At 40.3% G+C, this 23,994-nt stretch overlaps 1 long non-coding RNA gene across 2 annotated transcripts in view; it reads left to right on the forward strand.

The window, feature by feature from the left end:
• Nucleotides 1–22,594, forward strand: part of LOC149460433 (uncharacterized) — a 148,706-nt gene extending 126,112 nt beyond the window's left edge. Inside the window, exon 3 of one of the 2 annotated variants that reach the window (XR_016313074.1) lies at nucleotides 22,514–22,594. This is a non-coding gene — a long non-coding RNA (uncharacterized LOC149460433). The remainder of the gene's footprint in view (nucleotides 1–22,513) is intronic. The other variant, XR_016313075.1, reaches the window with a different exon arrangement.
• Nucleotides 22,595–23,994: the final 1,400 nt, after the last annotated feature.

Raw genomic sequence — 23,994 nt, forward strand, 5'->3', positions numbered from 1 at the left:
AGAAGATCTAGTGTAACATTGTAAAACACTTTCTTAACCACTTCCAGTCCGGACACTTTTACCCCCTTCCTGACCAGGGCAATTTTCAGCTTTCAGCGCTATCACACTTTGAATGACAATTGCGCGGTCATGCAACACTGTACCCATATGGATTTTTTACCATTTTTTGAGACAGATAAAACTTTATTTTGGTGGTATTTATTCACCATTGGGATTTTAATTTTTTTTGCTATGTAAATGAAAATGTCCAAAAATTTTGAAAAAAAGTGTTTTTCTTATAAAATTTTGCAAATAAATAAAATTTCATCATAAATCTTGGCCAAAATGTATTCCGTTATCTTTTTAGTAAAAAAAAATAAGCCAAATTAGTTTATAACCAAAAATTATAATTTTTAAACATTTTTTTTTTACATTTTTATTTTTTTTTTATATTATTTATTTATTTATTTTTTTACATATTGTCACCCTAGCATTACAGTGTCACCATGGTGACACTGTACTACTTGTGAGGGGTGATGAAGATTTTTTTTTTTTACACTGATTGCTTTTACACCCATATAGGATGTAAAAGCAATCATTTCTCTTTCTCTCTGTCTGCATTCTTGCAACCATTGAGAACTACTGAGTGAGCTGTGATTGGTCACAGCTTGTCACATGGTACAAGGCTGTTGTGAATAGCCTTGTACCATGTGACCTCTGTGATCATTCACAGCTTTCACACGTAGTAAGTAATGATGTCACAAGTGACATCTTGCTTACTACTTTGCATGTGATCACTGATTGGCCAATCAGTGATCACATGATCAGGACCTCGTACAGAGGACACAGCGGGCACTGGATCGCGGTGCTGCGCGCTCCCGGGGAGCACGCACAAGCAGGGTGCGAGGAGGCCATTTGTAAATGGCCACCCTGACCCTGCAGTGCCACCGTCCGGCCGTTTATATACAACGGCCGGTCGGGAAGTGGTTAAATAAACACAATAATATCAATGTACTCACAAAAGTGCACATGAAGTGCATATAACAAATCCCATCATGCCACTGGAAACATGTCCATCCATAGGGGCACAGAGTTCTGCAGAAAAGGGCATTGCCCTTGAAAAGTGTAAGCTATGGATGGACATGTTTGCAGTGGCATGTTGGGATTTGTTACATGCACTTGATTGTGTACTTTTGTGAGTACATTGATATCATTGTTTTTATTTAAGAAAGAGTTTCATGGTATTACACTAGGCCGGTGCACCATCTTCTTCTGTTTGCATTACTTTAGTACATTACTTTTACTACTTTAGTAGGCATGCCCCTGAGGACGTGCATGCACACGAAACGCGTTGGATGGAGCCTTACGTGCTGACATCATGCCGCTGTGGTGGCCATTTTGGTATGCTTTCATGCATTTAACTCTTTGCTGTATTCACGTGGATTACTTTTAACCATTTACAATAAAACTACACTATATTGCCATACCTTCGGCTCCTTTGGTGAGCTTTTTCTCCTAGGAGGATCCTTTGCTGGTTTTACATAGTCCTGACCCTGGAGAAGTCCGGTCCCTATTTCTGGCTTCCTGAGACCCCCCATAAGGATAAGCGTTCTGGTGAGTGCACATCCATATAAGGTGGTGGATTCCCATTGGATTATGAGCACTCTCAAGCATCCCAGCTGGTATTGCTGCGCTTTGTAGTTCCACGATCAGCGGACTTTGCTGTGACCAGTAGTGCCACAGACTATTTGTTATCACTATTATTGCTGATAAGCACACACGTACTATTTGTCACTTCTGTGATCTGTAGTGCCATGGACTATTTATATTCACTATTTAAGTTCAGATTTTTAGAACTTTTATGATTCTATGATTTTATATGATCTGAGATGTTTATTAGATATATGTCACTTGAATATTGTATGATACACATTTGTTCACATAAGCACTTTATGATTCCATTTGTCACTTATGCTTTAGCGCTGCACTTACATTGAAATGCATTACTTTATTATTTATGGTTTGTGAATAACTATGGTTATATGTTGTGTCCATCCAACGTCCTTATATATTATTCAGACAAAAGTTTTAAAATACATTTCTAATGGTCTTTGTGTAAATTTTAGGATTTATTGTGACTTCACTAAACATTATTTATAAAATTGATCTCACTAATCATGAATGGGTGCTACTGGTCCCTTCATTATGGGCGCTGAGATTTGAGTTAAAAGTGAAGAGGGAGATCACTACCCTAGTAAGCGCAGTTTAGCGCTTAGTGAAACTTGTAAGAGGTTTGTCCGCTTTTCCATTTGTTCCACTTTTATACAATATTCGCTGGTTGTGTCATCACCCATATTCTTTGGATTATTGTTACATGGCAAAAAGCAGATGTGCAACCACATTTGGTGTGGGCAAGAGTGGACCCACCTGGAGTGGTATGGATTGGTATGCTTATTGAAGCAGTGAGCTATAGTCTGAGGACTGCTGCCATAAGTAGAAGTGTTGCTTCAATTCCATGAAATAAACTTGAAGGATGCTCCCCTCACAGAAGGGAAACCAGATAATGCACTGTGTCAGTGTGCAACCATCCATGTTATAGTAGACCACCTACTTACGAGCCATTTCTATTTTCTATTATAAAATAAAACTAAAAAGTTACCCATCATATCAAGTTCCTGATATGCAACAATGTCATTGAATGTACATTATAATACGGATAGACTTTCATATCATGGTTACTAAGACTTCATTTGAGGGATATGTGCATCTGGTGTAATATTCACATTTCAGATGCTCCATTCCTTTTAACATTTGTTTAGTCCAGAAGGGTGTCTTTATGTAAAACGTGAGCCAAATATTGTCAGATAATTCAATGACAGCAAGCGTTGCCTTCTGTTAGTGTGACTCAGTGCTGTGTCCCTGGGTGAGGTAAACTAGCAAATAAATGAAATATGCTTCTCCAGTTGTATTTCTGTGCAGTTCACCATGGAAGCTCGAGGAAAGGAAGGCAGTGAGTTTTTTCATGTTTGTGTAATAGTTTACTTCATTTATATCATTTCCAGTGCCTGACAGAACACTAAAAAGGCACAAGTGCTACCTCTTTGTTTGGGGTACCCACTGGAGGGTACCCTGTTAATTAGAAACTGACCTGAGTTTAGTGAGCAGCTCAGCAGATGCAGATGTTTTGTTTGTTATCCGCTATGGACTTGCTCTACAAAGCCTCCTTGCAGTCAACTGTGTTTGCTGCCTTGCTGAATAAAAGTGCAGGACAAACCTACGTGGACTGTTCCTGGGGGTCCTTGTCCTGTGCATGGTTTACCAGATAATCCTGGTCCCCTTACAATACCTAAGGCTAGGTTCACAGCTATGCAGGTTGCATTTAAGCCGTTTCTGCATTGCGTTTTTGCTGTATTTTTTATGCAGGTTTTTTTTTTCATTTTTCTTTTCATTTTCCTTGTTGTTAGGTAGATTTAAAATGCAAAATGCAATACATGCTTTTTTGCAGCGTTTCCATTTAGGTCTATAGAACCAAAAACGCAACTTTTTGCGTTCAAATAAGTCCCTTACCCTTTCCGAAACACGCACCAGGTGAAAACGTCCCATTGGAAATCATGTTAAATAAACTATACTGCATTCCTGCAAAATGCTGCAGAAAATGCTTAGGTGTGAACCTAGAGTAACAAACAGTTAGGCCTTCCCCATGCCCTACTTCATAGAGTCATATGTGCTGTATCTTGTACAGATGTATACAGGTGGAAATACTTGGTTTTAGAATGGATCTGCCCCAAACATGGTGGTTCTGGATGTACAGTTTGCCACAGGAGCATAAAGATATGATTTGCATAGCTGCACCATGTCATTTGTATACATCCTGTTTTAAAGAGACATGCCATGCGCGATGTATTGTGCAGAACCAAAGAGAAATAAAAAAAAATAAAATAGAATTTTGGTAATGGTGATGTATATGAATCAAAATGAAATACTGGTGAAGACCTTTTAATATGACATAACAAATCAATTATCATATAACCTCATACTATAACCTTTTATCATAAACAGATCCCCCCAGTATTCAGTATCATTTTGTGAATGTGCAAACTAAATAAATAAATAAATAAAAAAAATTATATATATATATATACATATATGAACACACACACACACAGTATAGCTCTTAATGCATAAAAAAGCAAAACAAAAAACATATAGTCCAGTGTGAGAGTCCCATACACCAACCAATCTTCGTGCAATCTTGAATCAACATATTAACTCTTGTCAGAACAACAATATGACTTTCTCCAGCATGAACAAACACCACCGTGGCCTTCAACACACCTCATAGGTATCTCCTTACCTTATACTGTATCATGGACCCCCAATCCAAAAGGAGGGTCAATTGCGTTTTTATATTGATACCACGATCTTCTTCAGTATTCACCTGGTCAATACTGATCTCCCAGGAATATATATATTAAAAGGAGCCTTTGGAGCCTTTGAGAAAGCCGACTGGGGCACAACGCATCAGCTGGGCAGTGACCTCATCACGCTGGGCAAAGCTTAGATGCCATTATGGAAAGTCGAGTTATTAGCCTGTGACATACCTTTATGAACTTTTTAATATGCGAGTGGATTTTTAACTTTCTTATGGAAATAAACTAGCAGTCTGCACTCATGGATGTTCTTTGCTTCCTTTTAATATATCTATTTCTGGTTGATTGATAATGACCAGGTGAATTCTGCAGAATATCGTGGTTTCTAGTATAAAAGCGCAATTGACCCTCCTTTTGCAGTGGGGTCCATGATATAAGGTGAGGAGATATCCATATGGTGTGGTGAAGGGCACGGTGGTGTTTGTTGACGCTGAAGAAAGTCATGACTGAGGGACATGCAGAATATTAAGGCTAATACTTAAAACCTAATCCATAAAACAACCACCCCTTCAACCATCCCCCACCTACACAACCATGCGACTCTCCTTTTGGTGTAAAACCGGCCATAGCAGTCCATTTATTTAACATAACTCTTACATAACATTTCATACAGTACAATCAAATAATAACTGACAGTAATGATCCCAACTGGGTCCAAGGTCTTCGAAGGCACTGTTACTCACATCAATAACTCGGCTGTATCTGACACCCAACGAAAAGGCCCCCAGCCGCTACTACACCGCCTCGGGGACAATACAACAGTTACATAGTCCCAGATACAGCCAATGAACTCTCACCTTACCAACGTAACCTTATAATTGGGAGGAAACACCCATACCTAGGTTGGGCCCAACCCATAATCCACCAAATTGTCACTCCAGCACCAACTTCAAAGACCCAGCGACACCTGCCGGCTGCCATGACAAAACAAAAACCAGACAAACACCTCAGGACCAAAATGCTAATGGAAAAAGAAAACAAAATCAACTAACCCACACAAAGCAAACAACAGGACAAACACAAAGGACAAAAGCAATAACCGAAACAAAACAAACAAAACAAAACAGCAAAACAAAACAAGAAACCGCTCCAGGGAGGTAGGGAGGGTGGGAGAAACCACACTTGTGCTGGCACAAGCTCCGACTGACCTCCGAAGGGACAAGTCCCAACCCCTTCCTCATCCCGGCAAGACCACCCTCAGGCTCGAATACTCCAATCAGGTGAGCAACCACCCCTACCTCCTGAATATACTCCCACCCAAATCCAATCTCCGCCTCGTCTGCAAGCCCCAGTCATGCTGCCCCTCCCCTTTAGCTTCACTCAGTCCAGGCCCTGACTTGTTGTTCTGACAAGAATTAACCGCTTCCCCGCCACCCTATGGCAGATATACTGCTACAGGGAGGCAGGGTTGTGCAAAATCACATATATATATACACGTGATTTTGCGATTCCGGGTAGGGGGTGCTCACGCCCTACCCGTGCCGCCATGCGAGGCTGTCAATCACCAGGTCCCGACCAGTAATTACCCGCCAGTGATTACCGAGCATCTCCAACAGGGGGTAAGACTGTTTTGTTTTGTTTACAAACAGTCTTCCTTTCTGTTGGCTCGGGCACACTGCTCTGGATGGCTGTGCATAGCACAGCCATCCAGAGCAATGTGCTTACAGTTAAGCACAACCCCCCCCACTCCCTAGTAAAACAATCCCTACACATAGTTAACCCTTTGATCACCCCTCATATTAACCCCTTCCTGCCCAGTGCCATTAGTACAGTGTCAGTGCTTTTTTTTAGCACTGATCATTGTATTGGTGTCACTGGGGATGTCAGTGACACAGAGTCAGTTCCCCCCCAGTGTCAGAATGTCTGCCGCAGTCCCGCTAAAAGTCACTGATCGCCGCCATTACTAGTAGAGAATAATAATCACAGTATCTATACCGCCGTTTGTAATTTGTAATTAGCAAAGACATGTCCCAGAATACAGTTTGGTGTAAATTTATGACGAAATTTGATTTTTAAATTTTTTTTACTGCACATGTTTAATAGCAGAAAGTCCAAAATATTGTTTTTTTTTTCAAAATTGTCTGTTTTTTTTATAATGCAAACAATAAAAGCCCCACAGGCAATCAAATACCACCAAATAAAGCTCAATTCGTGGGAAAAAAGGTCGTAAATTTCATTTGGGTGCAGCATTGCATGATCGCGCAATAGTCAGTTAAAGTAACGCCGTAATGCAAAAAAAATATCCTGGTCAGGAAGGGAGGTAAATCCTCTGGAGGGTAAGTGTGTGTATGTATATATGTATATATATATATATATATATATATATATATATATGTGTGTGTGTGTTCCTATATGTGTGTATATATATTTCTTTTTCTTTTTTTTGCACATTATCAAAAGGATACTGAATACTAGGAGGATCTGTTTATGATAAAGGGTGAGGTCATATGATATGTGATTTGTTATATTGGAAGCACTTCACCGGTATTTGATTTTGATTCATTAACACAGTTAAGAGGATGCACAGTTGGGTGGTAGCTGCTTTCCTGATTCAGGTTGACTTAATTTGACTTGTTATTTATTTATTTTTAGTTGTGAGTACTAATAGCACAGGGTTTTTTTATTTTTATAATGGTGATGTATAATTAATTAATAGCCCAATACATCATTTTTTTTCACTATTATGACACTTTTTCAGGCACATTTTATTATGTATTCAGCCTATTTATAAACGTTTTGTAAACATTATTGTGTCATTATTGTTTGGTGTCATTTTTGCTTTGCCAGTGAATTGATTGCATTTTCTGAAAAGAAGAGCAGAAGCTATTTGTTATCTGTCTTTCTCTCTATAGTTGAAATGCCAAAACAGAGGGTAAAAGGAAGGTGAGGTTACTTTTCTGACCCATTTAGTTGTATGTTTAAATGTGAGCTTGAACTATTGCGCTCTGTGAACAACATTTTCTTGGAGCAGTTAGAAATAGATAAATGTGCATCTGTTGAATGAAAATACAAATTAACTATTCTTTTGTAATATATTGTATTTACTGTACTAAACAAATATTGTTAATAATGTTATTTTTTTAAAAAAAACCTGAACATAATAAAATGTGTGTTCATTTAAAGTCTGTAAATAGCCCACCTTTTTTTGTTTTGGATAAGGCGGAGAAGAGTTAAAACTGCTGCGGGTCTTTTTTGTTTTTTTAATTTGCTGGCTGTGTACCTTTGGAGACCCTTCCAATACACTTCTTGTACCAGAGATACAGCAGGAAGTTGCAAATTAATATCTCCCAAAGTGAGGGGAATTCCCATCTTAAACAGTTTTCCCAATTGGAAGATTTCCCCTTACTACTCGTTTTGGGGACAACTCTAAGGGCCAGTTCACACTACAAATATGCACTCTGAATACATTCCAGATATGTTTTTGCTTACAGTTCACACCACACTTCACACTGGTGCTGGTTTGATGCAGTTAGCTATGTTCCAGTACAGTTCTCTGCAGGAAAAATGCAGCATGTTCTACTTTTTTTCTGCTCCGGAAACTGACTGGAACTAACTGCACTGGGGTGAACTAGGGCCATTGGAATACATGGAAAACACTGTGCATACATTTTTGATGCAGAAAAAAATGCACTGGACTGCATCTAATGTGAACTAGCCCTAAAATGTTGGATTTCCCTTCACTTTCATTGTCAGTAACCATGATCACCACAACAAAGAGGGTGAATCTACCCAATGGGACAGACACCAGTAAAAATTGGACAAAGGGTCAAACCCATCCTCATTCTATCAAAAACTTAAACAAAAATTTTGGCTTGAGATACACTTTAATTTTCTTGAAAACTGCAGGTTTATGTTTAACCAATTCAATACCGGGCACTTTTACACCTTCCTGCCCAGGCCAGTTTTCAGGTTTCAGCCCTCTCACACTTTGAATGACAATTGTGCGGTGATACAACATTGTACCCAAACTAAAATTTTATAATTTTCTTCACACAACTAGAGCTTTCTTTTGGTGGTCACCGCCAATCACCGCCAATCACCGCCGGGGTTTTTATTTTTTGCTAAATAACAAAAAAAGACCGAAAATTTTGAAAAAAAAAACACGTTTTTCTTTGTTTCTGTTATAAAAGTTTGTAAATAAATAATTGTTCTTCATAAATTTAGGCCAAGATGTATTCTACTACATGTCTTTGGTGAAAATAACCCAAATTAGGATGTATTATTTAGTTTGTAGGAAAGTTATAGAATTCACAAACTATGGTATAGATCTGAATATTGATCAATCCTGAAGTACTGACAGCCAATCTAATTTCTTGAGGTCCAAGAATGTCAGAACAGTACAGATATCCCCCAAATGACCCCTTTTTGCAAAGTAGACAGTCCAACGTACTTCATAAGAGGAATGGCGAGTTTTTTGAAGTTGTATTTTTTTTGTCATAATTTTTCGGTAAATGAAAAAATAAAAAAATTATTTTCACTATTTTTTTTTACATACTGTCACCAGTGCAGTACAGCGTCATCATATAACTGGCATGGCGGTGATCAGGGACACTGACTGGTGACAGTGTGAAAAAAAAAAAAATGTTTTTTTTTTATTATTTTAAATTTTTTATTAATTTGTTTTTCTTTTTTTTAAGATTTTTTTTTCATATTTCACTATGACCAAAGTAGTACAATGTTACCATAGTAACATTGTACTACTTTGGGGAAGTGATCACTATTTTTTTTTTACACAATTTGCTTATAGCAAATAATTACTTTGCTATAAGCAAGTATTTACCTGAATGACATTGATTCATTCAGGGTTTTTTTTTTTTTTTTGTGCTTAGCTGTGATTTGGCCACAGCTAATCACAGGACATGTGCATGTGATTAGCTGTGACCATTCACAGCTAGACAGTAGTATACAATGGATGGCATGAATGAAGAACCATCCATTGTATACATCTGTCATGTGACCTGCTGTGATTGGTCACAGCAGGTCACATGGTACCGGCAACGGGGGCCGATACTCAGATCTGTCATCGGCCGTGTCCGAGGTACATGGCTGGTGACAGATCGCGCCGCTGCATGGCTCTGCAAGCACGCAAACTGCGCATGTGCGGGAGGACACCATATGGCGGCCTTCCGGAAAGCTAGTACATATTTCCGGACGCCATTCAGCCATAGGCCAGGCGTCAAATGGTGAAATGATGTACAAATCATACAGTATTTCCATCTTCAGTACATACGTCAATTTGTAGTGTATATTTTCTTACAGCCACTCTATTTTTTTAACAGTTTGCTGTGCTCCGAAATCTAAAGTAATTTATGCAGAATCCTTAAAGTTGTATGTGAGAAGATGATCTGCAGCCATTAAATCTCAAGCATTACTCCAGGGTTTAAATATGTGAACTTTGAATATTAATGCACCGCTGGCTTAAGCCTTGCTGAAGATTTTACACTACATGCTTTGCCTCGAGCTTAAATTATTCACAAGGTTCTTGAAATGCATTGGTAATATACGCTAAGATGCTTAGCCAGGCTGTACATTATGTTGTTATATACTATATATTTTAGCCTTGGTGATGCTTTAAGGTCTTTATATTTATTTTGGGATTAAGTTGAACTCTGGTTTAGCATTTTTTTTTCTAATAAATTCTGTCAGATGAATTTTTCTAAAGATAAACTATATCACACAGACTTGTTATTGCTACTGTTGGAAATATGTGCACAACACTAATTAAGAAATTGGTCAGCTTAGAGAAAAATGCAAAAGGGTTATAATAAAATCCAACTCAGCAAGGAGATAATAAAAATGGATATGTCACTAATTTCCAAGGCATCCCTGGTCTTAAAGGCTCGGGTGACACTGCTTCGACATGGGATTTGACTTGTGAGATCCTAAAACACAGCAAACTCTGTACTCCTGCACTTCGGGATGGACTTGGCTAGGGTTATGGTAACATCACAGATATCCTGGAAAATGCACACCTTGCTGTCTTCAATGGACTGGGGTAGTCCAATGTCACTGGATACAAAGAAAAACAAACAGAGGGCGCACCAGCCTAGTGCATTATGGTAAAAATATTATTGGAAGGATAAAAAGTATGTATCGTACTCACAATAGGCAAACAGGTCAAAGGCACATCACACTAAACAGCAGTGTCCAGTCCACATAGCATATAAGTCCAAAAAAATGGAACCCTGGACTTCCAACAGGGAGCTACCTGAGGAAGAGGTTGAGACCTCGAAAGGCATTAGCCTGTAGGAAGTCCAGGGTTTTACTAGGGTTTTGCACTAGGCCGGTGCGCCCTCTGTTTTTCTTTGTATCTTGTGAGACCCTAAGTTGAGTGACATGTGAAATTCAGTGTTTCCCTATGAGAGACGTTTTGAAAGATACTTGTCACGAGCCGACTGACGGTAGCCTCTAGTGACCCACAGGCCGGAGTCCCTCAGGGCGCGGAGTCTAAGCCTCAGTCTGCTGGTTCACCAGAGCCCCTGATGGTGGGGATGGACTTGAAGCAGCCTGAGACCAGGTCGCGACCCCCGAGTAACACCAGCTGTGGTAAAGGCAGCCGCCAATGGCGTATAGCAGGTAAGAGCCAGATGTGAAGAGGTATAACGTGGTCAGGCAGGCCGGGTTGGTAACAGCGGAGCAGACAGTACAGAACGGCAGGCAAAGAATAATCAGGTCACAGGCCGGGTTCAGCAACAGAAGGCCAGGCAATAGGATCAGGCAGAGAATGGTCAGGACGAGCCAAGGGTCAGAGCAGGAGAGGACAACAGTATCGGGATCAGGCTGGGTCGGCAACAAGGCAGTCAGAAGTACAGGACAATCAGGAACACAGGAACAAGACCATAAGGCGATTTGGAGATGCACAGGGCTGGTTTAAATAGGGCGCCCTGTGCTCTTATTGGTGACAGGAGCGCGCCTCGTGATCGCGAGTGCGCGGCCGTCGCCGCGATCGCCTAAGTCTCAGTGCTCGCCGGCTGGTGCGTGTCGGCGATCTGCGCATGGGCGCACCTCCAAGCGGCCTGACAATACTACAATCCCTGACAATACTGCACAAGTCAGTCAGACTTTAGAAAAGGTTCCTGCACTACTTTGGTCCAACTTTGTTACGACTTCAATGCCACAGAATATAAAAAGACACATCAAAGTTGCATCAAAGTCAGATTCCAAAGCTGCACTGAAAGTCGTGTGGCTTTGGAGTCAGGCAAGTGTGAACCGAGCCTTATCTTACACAACTAACTTTGTGTTCTTGGTTCTTTCTATACTGTTTTTACATTTCTGTATAAGCTCAGGTATCCATTACAATAGATATAACCAAAATCAGCAAAATTGCATATAATTCGCTTAGGTACATCATTCCAAAAGTTATTTTCAATAATTTTTAACTTGCAGATTTTATTAAACGTATACCTGTTGATTCTGCCATGAAGGTTTTTGTTCAGACATTTCTTATTTTAGGGTGACAACACTATGTTCCTGTCTTTAAATTGTTTTGTTGCATTGCGACTTTGCCATATGCAATTTTGATGGAGACAAATTTCTATGCACATGCTAAGGGGTCCATTTATAAAAATTTCATTGAACTAATGTGACAAGCATTCAGTCAATCATTAAAGTGTTACTAAACCCAGGACCCTGCATTCACTATATCTGGTCTGGCACAGTACAGACAACATGGAAATGCAATTATTTTAGCAAATATAAACTGCTAAATACCTTTTCTCATCAGCAGTTAGAGCAGTCTTGTGACTTCTATCAGTGTCCAGTCGAGACTGGTTAGAGCTTGTAGGAGGAGTTTTCATGTTGCTCTAGGAGGTGCAGAACAGCTGACCCTCTTTCTGGACAATGCTGATTGGTCCTCTGCTGATCACATGCACTCTCTCAAGAAAAAGAAAACCCTCTGTAGCAATACACACCAAACTGAGCATGTGCAGAGTGTCTCCACACAATATGTCTTATCAGAAGGTAAGAGGGGGACACTAGAAAAAAGAGGATCAGAGAAGTCAGGATCAAACAGCGTTTTTACACAATGCCGAGTATTAACCCCTTAGGTTCTACAGTGAGTATCTCAAGCATGCTTTAGTGCATATACAGACTGATTTTACTGTTGTGGGTTTAGCAACACTTTAATGAGTTTTTGCAATATTTTTCTTAAGGCCAAGTTCACACTAGTGCGAATTCAGATGCAACTTGAGTCACAAATGACAAGGGAAATGTTTTCAATAGTGCCCGTCTCATCAATGAAACTCAGCATGGATCAATTTTGGAAAAGGATCCTGTATCACTTTGGTACAATTCCAGTACAATTTTGGCCCCACAGAATATACAAACTTCTAAGCTGCACAAAAGTTGCATACAAGTAGCACTACACAATCGACACAGAAAGTAGGATCAAAATCACATAGCAACAGTGTGAACCTAGCCTACAATTATTTCCTATGATCATGCGCTCCATCTAGTTGCCATAATGCTGTATTTATGTGATTGAGGTATTTCAGGAAAAATACTGCATTATGGCCACTAGATTATGCTGCTGATCACAGGAAATCATTGAAAAAATATGTCAAGTGAAATTTTTCTAAATTAATTTATTTATGTGTATCATCAGACAGCCTGTCTTGGCCAATGAAATGCAGCTAGTTACATAGTTAGTCTGGCTGAAAAAAAGACAAAAGTCCATCCAGTTCAACAACTAAATAGTTTTTCTAAATAGATCTATTTATGTGTATCATCAGAGAGCCTGTCTTGGCCAATGAAATGCAGCTAGTTACATAGTTAGTCTGGCTGAAAAAAAAGACAAAAGTCCATCCAGTTCAACAACTAAAAAAAAAAAAAGTTATAATTCTATACCCACAGTTGACCCAGAGGAAGGTAAAAAAAAAACCAGCAAAGCATGATCCAATTTGCTCCTGCAGGGAAATAAATTTCTCCCTGATCCCCCGAGAGGCAATCGGATATTCCCTGGATCAAATTTACCTATAAATGTTAGTAACCAGTTCAGGGGCGGACTGACAACTCATGGGGCCCCCGGGCAATGGGGGATCATGGGGCCCCTATGTCCTTGCCCAAACTCAAAAAATCCTATGAAAAAGGTACCAGGGGCATCTCATGGGGCCCCCTACTGGCCCCGGGCCCTCGGGCAGTGCCCGAGTTTCCAAATGGTCAGTCCGCCCCTGAACCAGTTATATTCTGTGTATCTAAGAAAGAATCCAGGCCTTTTTTAAAGCAATTCACTGAGCTGGCCAGAACCAGCTCTTGAGGGAAAAGCTAGTGCTGGAGTGCATGCTCATGAAGTGGTCCCAAAGAGGTTGGAGGAGATCAACAACACCGGGATGCAAAACAGCATGAAAAAGCAATACTAAAAGAAGAAAAAAAGCATAGCTATTGTTTATGATACCCTGTGGTTTAGTCTACTAAAACTGCATGGTGCAAAATCTGGTGCAGCTGTGCACAGAAACCTGTCACCTTCCAGGTTTTAGGCTGGCCATACATTATACAATTATCTGGAGATTTTTGGTTTAGATTTACCAAAATCCATATAATAGGACAAACCTAAACAACACTTTCAGTTGTATCCAATTAGGAAGGCCCTTGCACTACATAGTTGAAGGTAAATCTAAAGGAAATTGGGCAGAATATTGGAAAATAATTGTATAATGTATGGCCAGCCTTAGTCCTCATGCACACTGGATGTTTTTACAGCAGCTGTTTTTGTCATTTTTTTCTACAGCCAGTAAACTCCCCAGTGTTTTATTCTATGTATCCATGCACACATAGACTGTAATCAGCGTTTTTTTGGCTGGAGCGTTTTTTGACTGGAAAAAAACCCCAGAACTAGTGGGTTTCTAGAGGTGCTTTTTAGCTGTAAAAATGCTCTAATGCTGGAAAATGTGGTAAAACGTGGCAAACCAGCGTTTTTGGACTTTTTTTTTAGCAAAACAAAATTAATTTAAAAAAAAACACTAAAAAACGCAAATGCAGCAAAACGCTGCTAAACGCTAATGCAAAAACGCTACAAAATGATGAAAAACTCACGTTTTTAACATAACTACACAGCTAACATTACCAGCGTTATTAAAATGCCCAGTGTGCATGGAGCCGTATTGTCAAAGCTTAATTGAACAAGCTGAAGTTAGAAACTGATTGGCTACCATGCACAGCTGCACCAGATTCTGAATGTTCCAGTAAATAATTCTCCCCCCAAATGTAATCCTGTTCAGTTTTACATCTACATTATAATGTAAGCTTCCAATTTACTGTCCCATTGCATGTACAGTTTCTGTCTTTGTCGCTGTAGAAAATTAATATTATTCACTGCAGACTCCAAATTGACTGTAAGAATATTTTGGGTCTCACATACCTGGAGCTTAGTAGTCTCATGTGCATGAGAAGCGTGAGTGATGTGATTACTTAGAGGTCTGGATGGGTAGGGGAACTGGGTACTTGTCTGTTAATTCACCGGATTTATTTATATATATATATATATATATTTTTTATATATATATATATATATATATATATATATATATGTTTTATTTAAATATATATATATAAAAAAAAATAAAAAAAAAAATATATATATATATATATATATATATCCGGTGAATTAACAGACAAGTACCAGGGAACTGTTGGCAATCAGAATTTGCTGAGATTTGCATAGGCTACAATCTCCTGGAGCACTGTGATTTTATTGCTATGAACAGGAGGTTATCTATTACAATTAATATTAGTTGATAACAGGGTTACTATGAGTTTTTGGTCCTCATATTAACTAGCGACAATGACACATTGATTTTCTTTCTGTTTTCCTCCTAAGTCCTTGTAACAGAACCAGACCCCGACTGCACTTGGGTATTTCCGTTAGACTCCCGCTTCCCTGTCTGAACACAGATCCACGGACACCACTCTGGAACTAAACCAGGAAATAGACTGCTTTATTTTAACACAGACACAAGATATATACATTCAAGGGAACAATTCTCCTCTCCCTGCATAAGGACACAGGGCGGGGCAAACCAAATCTAGCAACAAGGAACACATCAGCAGACACTCCCCACCAAGCCAATACACAAACACATACATCCCATAATAGTTTGCTCCCAAGCAAGACACACAATAGAAGAATGGGATACAATCACATAACACCAAACAATCCACAACCCCCACCTATCTCCTATACATGTCTATCTCCTATACATGAGCTGAGACAGGGGTCTCCCCACCCCTCCAAAGTGAGCTTTGTGCCATGGGCCCCCTCACCCAAAACCACAGTCCTCATACACACTTAATGTTTTTACAGCGGCTGTTTTTGGCTTTTGACGTTTTTTTTTCTACAGCTAGTAAACCCCCAGCATGTTATCCTGTGTGTCCATGCACACAGACTGTAATCAGCGTTTTTTGGCTGGAAAAAAACCCCCAGAACTAGTAGGTTTCTAGAGGGTTTTTTTAGCTGTAAAAATGCTGTAACGCTGAAAAACACGGCAAAATGTGGTAAAACAATGCCACAAACCCCCAAAAAACTTTTTTTCTGGGTAAAAAAATCGTTAAAACCACAAGCATGGAAAAACACGGGAAAACCCCGCTAAACGCAAATACAAAAACGCTAAAAAAAAGCTGAAAAACTCACGTTTTTAACGTATGTTTACACAGCTAACGTTACCAGTGTTTTCAAAACGTCGAGTGTGCATGAGGACTACACAGACAATTTTTACTTTAGTTTTTATTATGGTTTGTATTGCTCTTTTATCTCTAAAAGCTGAAGGGAAACTAAAGCACAACTCTGGTGCACCAGCACTGCTATGGTTAATTGCTCATATAATCTAGTGGAAAGTAAAAGCACTTTTTACTTATCTGATCATACACTCCCCCAAGCTCTAGTGGTGGACCGTCCCATAGTATCATCATGCCCGGTGCAGGGCTATGTGCCCTGCAGTGGTCTTGATGATGTCAGAACCTTAGACCATCACAGCATGATGGAGAAGACACTATAAGGATTTGCAGCATGGGGGAGCCGAGGATCAGGTAAATAGATCTTCTTTTCTATGTCCCCTAGACCTGAATGCGCAATTAACCCTTGCAGCATAGGCACAGTATGTCACAATTTTACTTTTGCTGATCTCCATTTTTTTTTAATTTAGGGCTCATTTTCTATTTGTTTTTTTTTTTTCATTCTCTATTGAATTTATTTCCCAACTCTTTAGTTATGAATGATAAAAACCGCAGGTGTATTACAAATAGACAAAAAGGTAACAAGAGTTGCTGTTGATAGTTTTGTTGATAGTACATTTCTGATAATGTTCACACTGCACACAGATAAACACACAAATGACTCTGATTAGCAGTTCTATTAACACCTAGCTAGAGATGTCCCCAGTATATGTTTAAGTGAGTCTGGGATAATGTACACTCCTCTGCTCAACTAATTATCAATTCAAGTGTAGTAGATGTGCTTCAAGCTCACTGAAGCATACATGCTAATGCTCTTGATTTGGGTGGATGACTTCCAGTATATTAAGAATAACTTCCCTTCAAAATACTTTTGTCAGTCTCTTGCTTAACCCAATGGCAAATTTAAACAAGGATGGAACCTGGGGCTTCATACTTCAGGGGGACCTATGGGGATACAAAAAATGTTCTGCACCTCCATGCTCTTCATAGAAGTCAGTTTCAGCTTTGATGGCCTCATTCATACCTGCAATTACAGCTGGCAGCAATTTGGCAAGAATCGCAGGTGTGTGTGAACAGCTGTGGCCATTTAGTCTGTACAAATCAATGACAGGCTGAGATGATCTATGGCAGCCTGTTGCTGTTTGCATGTACCTGGTCTTCCATTTATAATCTACAGTTAGGATGGATAGGACAGGCTACTTCAAGGACTGACCACCTGTTCCTACCTGCAGGCAATTGCTGGATTTCCAAGTCCATACAAATAGCAGCACGTATCCACAGATCATCTAAGCTTGTCATTTATCTGTACAGGTTGAGGGGCTTCAGATGTTCACGTATGTTTGTGATTCCTGCCTTAGGAATTTACTGGGTCTTACTGCAGGAATTTGCTGCCGGCTGTAATCACAGGTGTGAATGAGGTTTAAATCTTTAGACTTTTTTTTTCAGAAGCTGACCAACAAGAGCAGTCTGTGTATATTTTTCAGCAAAGGTTTTCTTTACAATTCTCAAGCTCTCATACATGTATGAACACTCTTTCTAGATGCATGTATGCACACTGGAAGCATGCATTATTTCCATATGATATGTCACCATCCTACGAATAATTTGCAGAATATATCTCTGCATAAGATCCAATTGAAAATTCAAACACTGCGCTATAATCCTGCACAAATGTTTCACAAACCTGCTTCAGAAGCAAACATGAATGCCAGTATACACCAACTTATGAATGATCCAGGTTACCTGGTGGGAAGCCGGTTATCTTAAACCGCTCTGGTCCCATTGTACAAATATTCCACCAATAGCTTAAACCCCTTGGTGGTACAACTGTATGATATGTATCCAAGGCCAAAACTGGGAGGGAGGGGGACATGTTCCCCAGGCATCAATTTGAGAGGGGTGCCACCGGCCCCGGGAGCCAAATTGAGAGGGCCTACTGTATGCAATACTGACATAAGCTGGGATTTGGGAGGTTGGATCGGGCTGGACTGTCACTAACTGTCCTGAGCTGCATTCAATCACAGGGAGCCAAGCTCACATTGTCACAAACAACTAGCTGCTCAGTGTTAGCCCACACTGTCATGCACTGCTGCTGATGGCGGGGATGGGGGACCAGGATCTGGATACTGGGTATGAATTCAGCCTGCTGCTCTGCCTTTCTGCCTTGAAGAGATCTGACCGGGACCTCAGGGGAGTGAGTCTGAGTTAGCCTTGAAAGGATCCAGGTGGGATCCGGCACTGCCCATGTAGATCAGTTTTTGTGATCTGCAGCTTGGGGGGGGGGGGGGAGGGGGATCAGCTGTCAACACCTACAGGACCGTAAAGGGAACATCTCAGCGCTCTACTCCCAACCCAGATAGGCACACAGACCAAGCACTGAGCTCAGATTGTTCTTATTTTATTGGTACATTAGCTCCTGATTAACCCTTAAGAGCCCGGGAGCTGTCCAGGGGACACAGACACCCCAACATCAGTCCCTGAAAACTCTCTTATCTATTATGGACAGACATAGGAACCCTTTTCCACAAGGTAGGATTTGGGGAAATCTGATACCTTCTGGAATAATCAGCTTCATTCCATGTTCACTTAACTCCTTCAATCAGGGCCAAAACTATGGGGGGTAAAGGGGGAGCATCTTGCCAGGGCGCTGCATTGAGAGGGGTGTCACTGTATGTACCCAAACTGCGAATATCATCATCATGCTCCAAGTTCATAGCTCCTCCATTAACAATCATATCCGTGCCATGTGAAATGATGTATTTACATTCTCACCTAAAGCTTTGGAAATTGCATCAGAAATAACATTTTTAAAGCTGAACTCCAGTTGAATGTAAAAGACACAATTTAATGCAGCTCTGTATTCATTAATGCACCATCAAACGTTGTGATATGGAGAATTCTGCTCAGTGGTAGTAACAATTTTGCAAGTGAGACCATGCCAATTTTAACTTTGTTTTAGGGCATACCAGTCCACTTTTATTTAAAGGAAAACTAAAAGCTCTCACAACTTGTCCCCACAGGGGTTTCTGCTTCACGCAACAAAACAGATTTGCAAAAATACCAAGCCACCTGTCTTTCTCTTCAACTGCACCATTGTCACTGGTCCCTAGGACCATCTCACCAGCTCTCCCGGCTCTCTGAACTGTCTCCTGACTCACTCATCCTTTAACTACAGATACCTGCAGGAGCTCCTACTCCTGGCATCTCGATAGGGGTTCTCCTGACACCAAAGGCTCTCTCAGTATGCAGTTCCCTGGACTTGTCTAGTTGTCCTAGCTTTCTCAGCCTTCCAGACTCTCCCTCGGTCTCCCAGACTCACGTAGCTGCTTCAACTCTCTCAGTCTGATGGACATGGAATCTCTCCAACATGGAGTGCTGTCTCCTGAGTAGAGCACCTCTGTCTCCTGACAAGAACACCTGTCTTCGAACAGGAACACACTTTACTCCTGGCTGGACCCCTGAGCTATACCCAAACCATGTGTGTACACTCACACAGCCTGCAGGTTTCCAATATGACCTGGACACAGGATTGAAGTCTTCGTCCAACCCAAGATGTGTTGAAGCTATCAACCTGCAGATCCCAATCTGGGATTACAAAACCAAAAAAAACTAAAACTCCAGTCTTCTTCACTCAGGCACAATACTCTGGAGCCCTGCACTCTGCATTAGTGTGATCCCTATATGATACATTCATGTTCACAGTGGCTGGACCTCACACTGTCACAATGTATTTTATCTAGGCAAACAGGGCAAGTACCTGACTTTGACTTGGTATCAGACTCTAGCAGTTCACTGTACAGCAGAGCTCAGAGATGGGGGAAAGAGAAGCAGCACAAGCAGCCAATCAGGTGTGTAGCAGTGCAATGAGCATGCTGATAGGAAGAGAAAACAAAGTAAAAGAGAGATGATCTAATCCATGTAATGCTTCTTCTATCAGTCTGCATCAAGAGCCAATTATCCACAGTTAGTTGCTGAATCGCTGATTACATGTGAATTGCCGCAAGTAGCTGTGGGTTCTGTCATCCTCTCATTGGTTTAAATTGGGGTTCCCATCTGCAGCTATTCACAGGAGACCCCACTGAGTCTCCCACATATAATTGCATGTAGTTTGTGATAGTGTTGGGAAGATTAAAGCTTCTAATGAATCATACATCCCAGAAGTCTTTCATCTGGAGGAGGGGCTTTCTCAGCTAAGCACACCTTCCTGACTGCATGCCTGAGCTAAGGGCAGATGGATTCCAGGAAGTAAGTGCTACATGAATCATCTTCTCCTACTCAAGATGGTCACAGCCAGAAATGCTAGGGGATGAAGGGTTATCAAAGTGATTTCTCAACAAAATAAAGCATGGAGACAAGAATAGATGGGCATGTTTGCTTTGAATGATAAAAATGAATGAAAAAGTGTTTTCAGTTTTGTGATGCTCAGATACAGTTTAGTTCCACTCTACATTTTCATGAGAATCTCTCTAATAGGGACACAGACAAAGACAACTTTTAGTATAGTAAAAAAAAGGGCTAGAGCATATGACAATGTCTGTGCCTTCCTGACACAGTGACAATCACACCCCTCACAGGAAGTGTAGGAAAATCTCCCCAATAAAAGTTTAACTTCCTCACTTAGAAAATAAAAAAAATGGCTGTAATTAGGCTTTACAACTTTCTGCAGCGAGATAACACAGTCAACTATATTGGTCTGTTTTTTCATTACTGAATTAAAAACATACCATTTCCAGATGGCCAAGCATGAAAATAATCAATATAGTTTAGAACATATTGAGTTGTAGAAACATCTGCCAACGTATTGTTTGCTTTTTCTTCTTTCCAACAGATGAATAGGATCTTGTAAATATCACATAAAATAAATAGAACTTTAGGATTACTGGTTTATTTGAAAATCAAAATGTCCCCATCGTCAGTTTGGTATATTCATCTGTCAGCATGCATCCATTTACTCATTCTGGTCATACATCGGGACCTTTCACTGGTTAAGAATAAAAAAAATTATAGATTCACAATATGAAAAAGATTAATAGGCATTGGTATGTACTGCAATCTTAGATTTTTGAAGTTCTAAAACTCAACTCTATCCAAAAATTTAATTTAACCACTTCAAGTCCAGACACTTTCACCCCCTTCCTGTCCAGGCCAATTTTCAGCTTTCAGTGCTATCACACTTTGAATGACAATTGCGCGGTCATGCAACACTGTACCCATATTAATTTTTTTGCATTTTTTTGAGATAAAGCTTTCTTTTGGTGGTATTTATTCACCACTGGGATTTTTATTTTTTTTTTTGCTATATAAATGAAAAAGTCCACAAATTTTGAAAAAAGTGTTTTTCTAAAATTTTGCAAATAAATAATTTTTTTTCATAAATCTTGGCCAAAATTTATTCAGTTATCTTTTTAGTAAAAAAAACCCAAATTAGTTTATAACCAAAAATTTAAATTTTTCAACATTTTTTTTTAATTTTAATTTAATTTTTTATATTATTATTTGTTTTTTTTTGTTTTTTTACATACCATCACACTAGCACTATGGCTGTAAAAGCAATCATTTCTCCTTCTCTCTGGCTTCATTCTTGCAGCCATTGAGAAATACTGTGTGAGCTGTAATTGGTCACAGCTTGTCACATGGTACAAGGCTGTTGTGAATAGCCTTGTACCATGTGATCTCTGTGATCATTCACATATTTCACACGTAGTATGCAATGATGTCAGAAGTGGCATCTTGTTTACTACTCTTCATGTGATCACTGATTGGCCAATCAGTGATCACATGTTCGGGACCTCACACAGAAGTCCCGTACAGCAATCGGAGCGTGCACAAGCAGGGAAGACGTTTATGAATGGCCACCCACCCTAGCACTGCTCCTGTATGGCCATTTATATACATGGGCTGGACAGGAAGTGGTTAAAGGAGAAGTATGGCCAAAGCTATTTTGACTATACTTCTATGGATCACAGGAGTACACTTTGTTCTGCTATAGTCCGCTGTCAGCTGATGTCACAGATCCAGTCTAGGCTCTGGAAAGATCCTGACTTTAATATCAGGATCTACCCAGAATCCTGACCAGCAGATGACAGTCAGCAGCTCTCTACAGACTGAGAACTGAGCAATCAGCAGTGTTTGATCACTCAGCACTCAGTCTTAGAGGTGGCAAGGGACAGATGCAGCCTCAGACCAATGCTACATTCACCTAGGTGAGTATGAAAGTATTTTTTAAATAGTGCATTGTACATTCAAATCTCCTCAGTCTTAATTCTAAACAGCTCTTCCTAAGTCACCCTATAGTGTAATGGATCAAAGTCAGTTTCCACTATGAGTCAAAATGTCCCAGCTCATTATCTTCTGGTCCTGTCACTGCCCCCATGAGTTCTTTTGCCTGTTGAGTTTATGAGAAGAGATCTGGCCACTGAAAATGTTGCCTTTGCTAACAGGAGTGGATTGACTGTGAACAAAAGACCCCAGGAAGTAAACAGAAGAAGAGACAAAAATCATCATGTGACCGTGGCTTCAGGTAAGTAAAATGGGCATGTGGATGTTATTTTTTTCCTTCTAAATAGCAGCAGATAGTTAGAGGGGGCTGGAAATGAGATGGCTGGCATTGCTAATCTCCTGGAGTTGGACTTTAATGAAAGGATCATCTTGGTATAAAAATATTTTATCTACCAACTGTTATTTAAGGAATCATTGATCTAGAAAATGCATTTGCATATTGTATACTGGGACACTAAAGTTGCTCATGCTTGTTGAGGGTGACTGATCTTCCTGTAGAAAGTAATGACCTGGAGACCCAGGCGTTTTCATATAGAAATAGAGCTAATTTGGAGGGAGGAAATATATTGAGCTGAGACCAGTAATATTATCGGCTGCCTCCAGAACCCTTACGCTCAGCCAGTTGATCTTGCAGTACTTGGAGGCTTACTAAGTGAATACATCCTAGATTGTACTCCCTCAATTTTCATTCCCTGCAGGCATGATCCAACCATTTCCCACTGGACTTTAAGCTCACCCAGAAGTCCAGCCAATTTAGATTCCAGAGGACTTAGGAATAGGTAAACATCAGGGGCGGACTGACCATTTGAAAACTCTGGCACTGCCCGAGGGCCCGGGGTCAGTAGGGGGCCCCATGAGATGCCCCTGGTACCTTTTTTATAGGCTTTTTGGGTTTGGGCAAGGACACAGGGGTCCCATGATCCCCTATTGCCCAGGGGGTCAGTAGGGGGCCCCATGAGATGCCACTGGTACCTTTTTCATAGGCTTTTTTGAGTTTGGACAAGGACACAGGGGCCCCATGATCCCCTATTGCCCGGGGGCCCCATGAGTTGTCAGTCCGCCCCTGGTAAACATGCTACCTTGTTTCAAAGTGGCCTCATTATGCAGTTGTTTCATAACTCACCAAAAGCCCAATATTCCACCCCTTTAGCCACAGCTCAACTTCTTAACTCCACATATGTTTTAAATAGCATCAATAGGATAGAGGAGACTCCCCCCTCTCAATGTTCATTCCCTATGACTGCATGTATAACTGTCCCAGTTAGTGTGCAGTTCAGCAGGACGCTGGAAGTCTATAACCTCTACTTTGATGTGTTCTAGCTGCCTAGATCAGTGGTCATGGCCTTCTCCACATCCATCTGTGTACAGGTATTCAGACACAAAATTGTCTGCACACAGGGGCTGCGTGGCACGGCATAGATCAGTGTAGCACCTCCTTGTTCTCAGTCCACCTTTCATGTTTCCTATCAATCCATTTCACTAACAGGAGACAGAAGCCTAAATAGAACTAAGTGAGATGGTGAGCAGTTTAAGAATGCAATGTAAGAGAGAATACAAATGATATTATTTGTTTAGTGTTTGGTAAGTAGCAACAATGCTATTCATTATTACATGGCTGATATTCTCATCATAGTATGTTCTA

This window comes from Staurois parvus, unplaced genomic scaffold (genome assembly GCF_062004578.1).
Source record: "Staurois parvus isolate SC_StPar_1 unplaced genomic scaffold, SC_StPar_1.0 ptg000230l, whole genome shotgun sequence".
In the NCBI taxonomy this organism is placed as follows: Eukaryota; Metazoa; Chordata; class Amphibia; order Anura; family Ranidae; genus Staurois; species Staurois parvus.